The 8,555-nt window shown below is 53.0% G+C and overlaps 1 long non-coding RNA gene across 1 annotated transcript; it reads right to left on the reverse strand.

The window, feature by feature from the left end:
• Nucleotides 1–2,267: 2,267 nt before the first annotated feature.
• LOC115511637 lies at nt 2,268–5,533 on the reverse strand. The gene is made up of 2 exons (XR_003968127.1): nt 5,388–5,533; nt 2,268–3,139 (listed from the first exon to the last, which is right to left on the reverse strand). It is a non-coding gene; the product is annotated as an uncharacterized LOC115511637 (long non-coding RNA).
• Nucleotides 5,534–8,555: the final 3,022 nt, after the last annotated feature.

Here is an 8,555-nt window from a genome sequence, read left to right on the forward strand (position 1 = left end):
CCCAATCTCCAAAGGACCCCTCCTTTCACGCCAGAAGCTAGGATCACCTCCCATGCCGGTGCCTAAATGATCATGGTCATGGGAAATGAAATGACCACAACTGGCTCAGACCTGGTCACCTTCATCACCTGTGGCCACAGAGGGGCCGGCTCCCCTGGGCACATGGAACAGTGAATACCAGACCCAGTCAGAGCTTTGTCACCAAGGGAAGTGTGTGGACAGCCGTGGAATACAACCAGGAAGGTGTGCCACACGTATAATAGGAGTAGAGTCTGGAGTAGGGAGCAACTGTGGTCACTTTGATGCCTCAGTCAAAGTAAAGTCAAAGTTCTGGAAGTTTCTCCATGTCTTGGGGGGCTTCACCCATGGGTCATGAATGATGGAGATTTGTCAATGTATCAGGTGAGTTTTTCATTAGCTCAGAAAGGCCCAGGAAAGAGGTCAGGTGGACAGAGACCACCTGAGGCACCGCACGCCCCTCGTGTCTATCTGGTGTGGACCTTCCAAGCCTTTCCCTGTGTCAAGACCACACCCATTACACCAACAGTGTTCCATACACATTTAGCCACCTCATCATCTCGTGGGTGCTTGACATTCCCAACGGATACATTCCAAGGCTTCTGTAACTTCTAAATTCAGGAACACGATAGCATGTAAATGCCCCCACAAAATGCACCAAGTACATTTCATATCAGGTATGACCACAGGTGTAGAGAGGGGTGAACTGAGATGTGGGTGCCGGGCAGGCAGGCTGGCTCACTCACTTGTGGGTGATTCTTTCTGCACACAGAGTGGAAAAAAGATCATGGACACAGAAGGTTTTAAAATAAAACTTTAGTTATCTCATAAAAAGTCTGTGTGCCGGAAGAAGTGAGGGCTTTATCCAGTAGCGAGAGCCAAGCAACTATCCCTCAGTTTTATAGGTTCTGTTTTTCCCATGAGCAGGGCTCAAATTCTACGTACCCTATGCCCTCCCCACACATACACCTTTCCAGAAAGCTTTTCGTTGTGTTGAAGTCGGGGACACACAGGGAAGGGCCTGGTACTTACAAGGGAATAGACGAATGGCTCACGTTTGACAAGCGCTGTGAGCCTCTATTTTGAAAACAGGAGGAATAATGGTACACAAGGTAAGATATACATCTGAAAAGAGATTTGAATACACACTTTGAAAACCAGGGGAAAAATGCATAGTGAACAGAAGAAAGCAAGGAAGATCAGGTCCCTGTCTGAGAAGGACAGAGTCGTGGTATTTGTTCACTGTGACGTCAAACTATTTTGATGGGTCTCTCTCATCACCACAGTTCAGTTCTTAGCTCAGAAAAAACAGGGAACTGGAGCGCCTGGGGGGCTCAGTTGGTTGAACGTCCAATTCTTGATTTTGGCCCAGGCAGGTCATGATCCTAGGGTCGTGGGATGGAGCCCTGCGTCGGGCTCTGTGCTGAATGCGGTGCCGGCTTCAGATTCTCTCTCTCTCCGCCCCTCCCCTTCTCTCTCAAAAAAAAGAAAAAAATACAGCAAGCTAACACATGAACTGCTGAATGCTCTGACACAAGGATGGAGTCTGTCTAGTCCAGAGTGAGGAAGAGGCAGGAGAGGGCGTGTTGAGCTCGCGAATCAAGTCCCCCGCGGCCACCCACAGTTAAGAGACTCATGCCAGAAACTCAGCCCTGGCGTCAGTTTATCCACAGATTCCGCCGTCAGCTGTGGTGTCCCCTGTGCTCCCTTCTCTTCATCTGACGTGGCTTTGGAACTAAACATCCTTGCTTCCTCCTCCTCACGAGCCTCTCGTTTCTTCTCCCAACCGCCGAGCGTGGCTCCATAAGCCATCCCGTGACCAGCAGATCTACGCAGACTTGGACCTTCGTGAAGACTGTGGGCTCTGGCCTCACCACCACCCCTGTGTGCTCTTGGGCAGCCCGTACAACCTCCGTGAACCCCGGCTGGTCTCTCTGGAAGGTGAGGGTCACGAGAGTGTTCCCCTCACGAGTGCAGGGGACGGGGACGTGCTGGTCACTTAGGGAATGCCTGGCCCCAAACGGTGACAGTGGAAAGTGCAGAAGAGGACCAAGGTGGTCCTCTGGCACCTGTCGCCCTGACCTCCTAGGATCCCAGGGTGATGTGACAGCTGCCAGCTGGGTTCCACTGAGGTGGAGAGCGGGGGCCCGCGGCCCCCCGGCAGTGCCAAGCCAGGCTCCTGGGACTCTACTAGGAAGAGGTAGTGACGTCAGGAGGCTGGTGTCAGAAGGGTTCACCTGTGGGCGCTCTGGGAATCAGAAACCAGAAGGCCTACATGAGTCCAGGCCAAGCCCCAAACTGGAGGGCGCTTGAAACGCCATCAGGGGGAGGGACATCCTTCCTCCAGATTCAGCTCCCGTTTGGCAGCTATAGGCGGGCCGGGCAGCACCCCCAGATGGGGCTCAGTGGCCACGCCCAGGTGCCATGGGCTGCCAGGACCAAGGCGGCCGTGCAGGCCTCTCATCCAGGGTTCCCCGCGAGGCAGGGCAGCTCCCACCGGTGCACGCTGTCCTCTCTGGGGCCTGTGAACCAGGACTGCGAGCTCTGGAGGGATTTGAGCAGCCGTGTGAACCCTGGTCCCCGTGCTCCTCCAAGTTGAATTATTTATGCTGCTGCATTGGTCGACTTGCAGTTTTAATTAGCATCCTGGGAAAAGCCTGCAGCCTTGCCATCCTTCTGTGGAATCTCAGGGAAAGCTCCACGGCCCATCGGCTTGCTTTGGCAACAGGATCCAATACCTACCACGGCGAGCCGGTGCTGTCGCTGGACAAGAAGCCAAGCCCGAGACATCTTCCTTGCTTTTCCGGGCCTGAGGCTCCTTTCCGTCTTGCTTCCGAAGGCTTCCCCTTCTCCAGGGAGTCGGGAGACTTTGATGAGATGGTGCGAGTAAAGGCAGGCCAGGTGCCTGGCCCCAAGCAGGCAGCAGCCGGGGTTTCCGGGCAAGGCATCACCCGAGGGCCTTGTTCGGTCTCTGAGCGGTGCCCGGCCGGCTCCAGCGGCAGAAACCCAGTGACTGGAAAGCCTGCTTCCGCAGCTCTGCTTTTTGGAAGCACTGCAAGAGTGTCTCCGGTCACAGCCAGATGACGAGGGCGACAAGCCAGGCGGGAAGCCCACAGCAGCCCTGTGAAGCCAGGAAGGCGGAATTAGATGCTTGGAACCGCACAGAGGTGAGGGGACCTGACCGTGTGATTCTAAACCCCAGATTAGGGGCCTCTGATACACGGGAGGCGACCCTGGGGCCAGATAGAGGAACGCCCAAGGCCTTCAGCCTAACTAGCTGTGTGACCTCCGGAACACTTAACTGCTCAGGGCCTCAGTTTCCTCCTCCGTGAAATGGAGCAGTGAGGATGACTTAGCAAACATAAGCACTCAAAAAAAAAATACATATTTGCTTTCTTTTGGCAAGTTCTTTTGGCTCTCTCTTCCGCAGATATGATACTCCCCATGTCCCTACATTGGGAAAAACATAACAGCTGAAGTGTAGGCATTGACCGAGCATTTATTCTGTGGCTCACCCCACTTTCACTCCACCTGTAGTGTTCACTCATTCCTCCTCTCAATAAACCCGTGAAGGAGGTACTGTCTCATCTGCATTTTACAAGTGAGGACATGAGACCGAGAGGTTAAGCCCAAGGGTCACAACCGGGCAAGCGGCCCAGATATTCCTCAACATTTGCACGGGGGTAACATAGAAGGCTTTTCTCTGAGATACTAGCATCCCGATTGTGAAAGATGGGAGGAGGAGAGGCTCTTGTCAACGTCCAGGGTTTGCACCATGAAAAGCATCACTTCTGCACACACACAAAAGTCTCAACAAAGGTTGGGATCTATCAAAAGGAAAACCACGGTTCAACCGCCCTCAACCTGATGCCCTGTAGGCCGTGGTACAATGCCATGCATATGAAATATCAGAACAGGTAGATCCGCAGAGACAGGTGCAGACTGCTGGTCGCCAGGGGCTGGGAGGGGGTAATGGGGGAAATGAGCTTTGTTCTGAAGAGGTTCTGGAACCAGGGACAGGTGTACCTGCACAGCGCTGCGAATGTGCTAAGTGCCGTGAATTGTACACTTTATTTTTTTTTTTTTAATTTTTTTTTCAACGTTTATTTATTTTTGGGACAGAGAGAGACAGAGCATGAACGGGGGAGGGGCAGAGAGAGAGGGAGACACAGAATCGGAAACAGGCTCCAGGCTCTGAGCCATCAGCTCAGAGCCCGACGCGGGGCTCGAACTCACGGACTGCGAGATCGTGACCTGGCTGAAGTCGGACGCTTAACCGACTGCACCATCCAGGCGCCCCGAATTGTACACTTTAAAATGGTTAATATTATGTTATGTGAATTTAACCTCAAGTTAAAAAAAAAAGGGAGAGAGTGGGATCATACCTGTAGCCCGTTCCTGTCCAATAGCTGAATTTGCTGGAATGACCCTCCCTCTTCTCATCAAGGCAGGAGCTTCAGCTGAAAATTCCTCCTCCCGAAGCTTTTTGGGACCTCTTGGGGAGAGGCCAGCGCCCCTGTAATGGGCCCTGCTGTCCCTGGCGGGGCAGGAGGCATTTGACAGGCCTCTTGGAGTCTGGAGAGTCTTTCCTAGATGACAACCTTGTCCTCCCCACTTTGTTAAAACTGCCCCACGATGTGGCCCCCATTGGTCCTGGTGCAGCACCCCCCCCGGGCTGGCGGTGACGGGGGGGCCGGGGGGTGGTGGTGGTGTGGGACTGATTGAGTGCTGGGGCCTGCTCTGGACTTAATCATTGTTCTTTACCTCTGATGTAGTTATTCAAGGTAAATCCTTTTTGCCCATAAGCACCCTCTTCCTTTGAATCCGACTCCCTGGGTCCCCCTGAAGCACAAAACTGGAAAGTTGATTTCACAGGATTAACAAAACAGAAATGCAGTGGCAGAATTTAGTAGCCCCCAAGCAATCTTATAACCTGGAGTTTTCTCCCTGCCCAGCTGCCTCTCAGAAGACAGTTCTGCAAAAGGATGGTGGTCGCACTGGACTTGCTTGGTGGTCTTGGGGGCCTCAGTGGCCAGACCGATGTGATCCCTGCTTTTGGTAACGGCTGGGAAACCCAGTTAGTGAGGCGGCCCTTAAGGAGAAAGGGCTCAGAGGAGCCAATTCCAGACAGTCTAGAAGGGCTGGCTGTGTTTACATTCTTCCTTCTTCCCTCGTACAAATAACAAGCGCTCGGTAATGATCTCCTGATGAATTCTATAGAGAGACAACACAAGCTTGAATCTCTGCTCTGGACACTAACTAGCTGGGTGCCTTTGGGCCGTTTCTCCGCTTCCTGGAACCTTAGTTTCCTTAAAAGCGGCCTGTGCCTCCCTCCTCAGGGTGTTCCCCCCATCCCAGCTTGTCCATACCTGGAGGAGTTCAGTTAAATCAGAGCCTCGAGATGAAGACACCAGCATGGGACAGGGGACAGCCGCCCACAGCCACCCATTTCACTTTCAAAAATTTCCTGCAGCCACCATATTTACTTTCCCAAGATAAGGCTCCTGGGTTTAGAATAAGGAGATACGCTGCTGGGCCTTTCTTCCCCCTGGCTGCCAGGAATCAGATTGCTTCAGAGAAACAGGAAATGAACAGTCCTACCCGGGGCACCCCAGGAGATCTCTGGTATCATTGTTACCCAACCACAGAAGGCCAGCGAGTAATCATAATTACAGACAGAACCATCTCTGCTTACAGCACGAGGGTGCAGCTTGTTCCGGGTGTGGGAAAACCCCAGCGCACCTGAACCCCCCCACTGCCCTGACCAAAGCAGCTCTCACTGGGTGGTTTCCTACCATATTCCAGACAATTCCAAGTACACTCTTTGATGGACACGGGTCATGAGTTCAGCATAAAATGTCACAGTGGCCCAGAAACCTGGTTCCGTGAATCCTTCCAGACCTTATTTTCTCTTCCTCGACCTTCAGGCCTCTTTGCTTGCCAAGCCATCGAGTGTGGTGTTCAAAACCCCAAGCCTGGAGGTAAGGGCGGTCTGCATTCCAACAACCCCCCTCAACCCCCCCCCCCCTGTTCCCCAGCAATGGCATTTGCTCACGTCTCTTCACCCAGGGAATCAAGAAAATGAATCTCTATGTCTGGGGTATAATACGATCTTGAATCCAGTCTCTCAAGGTCACATATATGCAATATCACTACACGCACCTGTGTTACAAGACTTGCCATTTTTTTAGTCTTTTTTTCCCTGGCGGCCTCTCCGGGCCCCATTCCTTTTGTGTCCCGTTTGAATTTGGACAACAGCTCTGGACCATTTGCTTTAGTACGTATCCTATAAACAAGGTAAGACCTCCTCAGCCCGAGGCATGATGGGTGCAAGGAGCCATGTTCCCCACCCTCCCCAGACTCCCTAAGGACGTCCCCAGCGAGCTCACCACGACCACCACCAAAGACCCAGCTTCTGCTCAGGGAGGGCTGAGCCCCTGCCAGGCTCCCCGGCCTCCTCTGTGCTGGGCTGGTGGGTCGAGATGACCAGGCGGGGATTCCTGCCCCAAGCAGCTCAGGGGACCGAGTGCAGGTACAGCGGGTGGGGCTGTGAGGAGTCCCTCCCACAGGAATATCAGAGACCTTTGAATGACACCGAAGGGACAGTGCTCTGATGGGGATAAGTGGGGCTTCAAGCCTCTGGGGGCGGGGGCAGGTCTCCCAGATGAGAGTGGACAATTCTAATGTCAGTGGGGCGGGGGTTGGGGTGTGGGGGAGAGAAGGATGCTGGGACAGGAAGTGGCTTGGAAGGCGGGTCTTAAACTGGTGAGGAACTGCCACCTTCTTGTCTGTGGGCCCCTCTGTGGGGATGTGGGCTCCGGGGGTGGGAAGGAGGGGTGCCAAGGGCTGAAGCATGGCAGCGGCTGCCCGGGAAGAGGCTGGGCCAGGCAGGGGTCAATGTGGATGGCCTCGAGGGTTCTGAAAGCAGTCATGTTGGTGGTAGTTGTCAGTTACTCTGTTTACGCCCCTTCAGTGCTCCAAAGACTCCCTATAAAATCTTGCTAAACAGCCCAGCCCCATCGCAGCTGGGCTGGGGCAAACTGAGGGAAAGTTCTGTGTTCAGGGTTGGGTCAGAGGGCGTAAAGAAGCAGGGCCTTGGACATCAGGGGTGTGATGACACCAGGCGGACCCCGGAGGGAAAGGGGAGTCTCAGAGGCAAGACTGACACGGCCCTCCCATGGTGAGAACCTCTCCCCTGCTACCTACCTTGCAGAATCAAGGTGAGAATTTGCTGAGGACACTGGTGGGGGAGGCGCCCTTCTCTGTGGGCTTCCTTTCCCGAGACTGGCATCCAGGCCTGTGCGTGGTGGCCACATGTGGGTCAGGGGTTCCTGTCAGGTCAGAGGGAGCCAGCAGGGGCCAGGAGAGCCTGTCCTGGAAAGCCCAAGCAGGGCCTTAAATTCAGGGAGAACCAAGCTCAGAGGGTCAGAACAGGATGAGGGTGAGTTAGAAAGCTTCATCTGTGCCTTCATACCTCTCTGGTCCCGTTTTCTAGCACTGCATTGAAATCACCCAGGCTCCTTACTGTTCCGTTAGCACATGAAGCAACTCCATATCCGGGCCTTTGCACATGCCCCACTTCTCCCAAAAACCTTTTGCCTGCACGGACTCACTCGGGTCTCAGCTCGCGTATCACCTCAGAGAGACGCCCCTGCCCACCCCTTGGAAAACAGCAACTCTTGTCTCTCCCCACACCTTCTTACTTCACAGCACTCCTTCCCTGAAATTATGCTCTACAAGATGTGTATTTGTTCATCTGATTACCGTCTGTTTGCCCTGGTAGAATGTACTCTTGCCATGGAGGCAAGAACTGTATTTTTGCTCACCGGTGACTCCCAAGGGCCTCAGGGCCTGGCACACAGTCAACACTCGATGAATACTTGCTGAGTGAATGATCAAAGGTGATAAATGTCTACTGAGGGGCGCCTGAGGGGGTACAGTCGGTTGGGCATCGGCCCTTTGATTTTGGCTCAGATCATGATCTCACGGTTCATGAGATAGTCTCCCCCAGTCACGGCGTGGAGCCTGCTTGGGATTCTCTCTCTCTCTCTGCCCCGCCCCCACTTGCGTGTGTGTTCTCTCTCTCTCTCTCTCTCTCTCTCTCAAAATAAATAAATAAACATTTTTTTAAAGAAATGTTTTCTAAAAACCAGTTTTCACAGGCCTGGAGTAATTAGGACACAAACAGGTCTCTGTCCTCCTCATGAGACAGTGAGATCCTTAAAGCTGCGGAACAGGGTGTTGGCATCTCTCATACTTTCCCTGTAAGTGCTCAGTTAATGTTTGCCTAATGGAAAAAGGTTGGGATTGTCCTCTGACAATTGGCTGGAGAAAAGAAAGTAGATTTAAATATGCACTGTGTGCTATGCACTGTGCTAATAAATGCCATCACGTAGTTTATTTTCCAAAGTCCTTATTTCCAAAGTACAACCGTTTTACTGAATCTATTTTACTATCTCTGTTTTATAAGTGAGGGTCAGAGAAGTTGTGTGAGCTGCCCTGAGTCACACAGTTAGTAAGATATAGAACCAGGGTTT

The sequence above is a fragment of the Lynx canadensis genome, chromosome B1 (assembly GCF_007474595.2).
Source record: "Lynx canadensis isolate LIC74 chromosome B1, mLynCan4.pri.v2, whole genome shotgun sequence".
Classification (NCBI taxonomy): Eukaryota; Metazoa; Chordata; class Mammalia; order Carnivora; family Felidae; genus Lynx; species Lynx canadensis.